Source organism: Arachis duranensis, chromosome 9, assembly GCF_000817695.3.
Source record: "Arachis duranensis cultivar V14167 chromosome 9, aradu.V14167.gnm2.J7QH, whole genome shotgun sequence".
Taxonomy (NCBI): Eukaryota; Viridiplantae; Streptophyta; class Magnoliopsida; order Fabales; family Fabaceae; genus Arachis; species Arachis duranensis.
The window spans coordinates 97123669-97125382 of NC_029780.3; the positions used below are offsets into that span (position 1 = coordinate 97123669).

The 1714-nt window shown below is 42.1% G+C and overlaps 1 non-coding gene across 1 annotated transcript; it reads right to left on the reverse strand.

Annotated features, from left to right (window-relative positions):
* Positions 1-754: 754 nt before the first annotated feature.
* Positions 755-858, reverse strand: LOC127742095 (small nucleolar RNA R71). Its single transcript, XR_008003282.1, has one exon. It is a non-coding gene; the product is annotated as a small nucleolar RNA R71 (small nucleolar RNA).
* Between the last annotated feature and the right edge of the window lie 856 nt (positions 859-1714).

The window sequence follows — 1714 nt, forward strand, 5'->3', positions numbered from 1 at the left end:
TTTTAATTTCTGCACTCTGTTATTTGCTTTTTCTTTCTTATGCCTTTCATTTCAAGCAACTAACTCACTGACCCACTAACTATTTGAATTAATTCCTCAATTACTCTAACCATACTCTTCCATTAACCAAGAGTATTCCACTTGTTTGTTGCTTGTGGTGTGTTCTTGTATGACAGGTAGGAGAGGAGAGACAACAACTCCTCCATATACCGAACCAGAGAGGACCCTTCATAAACTTAGAAGGGAAGCAAGAGGGAAGAGAGTACTGAGAGAAGAAGAATCTGAAAGAGAGTCTGAGGACAATTTTGAGGAAGCTCTAGATCTCAACATGGATAGAGAAGTTCACAACCATGAGAGAGCTGATGGTAACAATGCCATTCCTGAGAGGAGGGTTCTTAGTTCATACATAAACCCAACCTCTGGGAATTGTGGTAGCAGCATTCAGAAACCACCCATTCAGGCCAACAATTTTGAACTCAAACCACAGCTAATATCATTGGTGGAGGATCATTGTTCATTTGGTGGGAGTGCTAATGAAGATCCAAACCAACATCTCACAAAATTCCTGAGAATTTGTGACACAATGAAGTCCAATGGAGTCCAGGAAGATGCCTACAAATTGCTCTTGTTCCCATTTTCACTTAGGGACAAGGCAGCTAAGTGGCTGGAATCATTCCCAAGGGGGAGCTTAACAACCTGGGATGAGGTAGAAAGCAAGTTTCTGGCACGTTTCTACCCTCCACAAAAGGTCAATAGGCTTCGATCTGAGGTTCAGACTTTTAGACAACAAGATGGTGAGACACTCTACGAAGCATGGGAAAGGTTCAAAGAATTGACAAGGAAATGCCCACCAGACATGTTCCATGACTGGGTGCAATTGCATATTTTCTATGATGGACTTTCTTATGAATCAAGGAAGGCTATAGACCATTCATCAGGAGGTTCATTGAACAGGAAAAAGACTGTGGAAGAAGCCATTGAAGTAATTGAGACAGTGGCTGAGAATGAGTACTACTATGCTTCAGAGAGACACAACACTAAGGGAGTCATGGAGCTGAACCATGTTGATACAATTCTAGCCCAAAACAAGGTGTTTGCCAAGCAACTAGCAGAGCTCACCAGGAAATTAAAAACAAATCAAGTGGCTGCAATACACACACAAGATCAAGAGGAAGTAAGCACTGAAGGAGGTGATTGGGAAGAGGCCAACTATGTGGGAAATCAACAAAGGCAACCATATGATCCACATTCCAACACTTACAACCCAGGATGAAAAAACCACCCAAACTTTGGGTGGGGAAACCAGCAAACCCAACCACAAAACCACAAACCTTACAACCACAACCAACATAACAATTCCACATATCAAAACTCCAACCAAAGATCATACCAAGCCACACAAAACACTTACTCCCAACCACCATATCATGGCCAAAATAATCAACCTAATCCGAACCAACAATTTCAAGATCAATTAAACAGGATAGAAGGAAGGGGAACAAAAGGGAGTGAGATGGGAAGAATGCAAGGCCATCACCATATTGAAGGAAGTCTCAGAAGAAGAAGGAATCATACCCTCAGAACAGGAGCCAGAAATTTTGAAGAAAGGTGTGGAAGAAGCTAAGCAGGAAAGTGAAACTGAGCAAGCCAAGGAACTGCAAAATGAAGGCATACTGGAAACTTACCAACCAAGAGCACCATTTCCTCAGAGGTT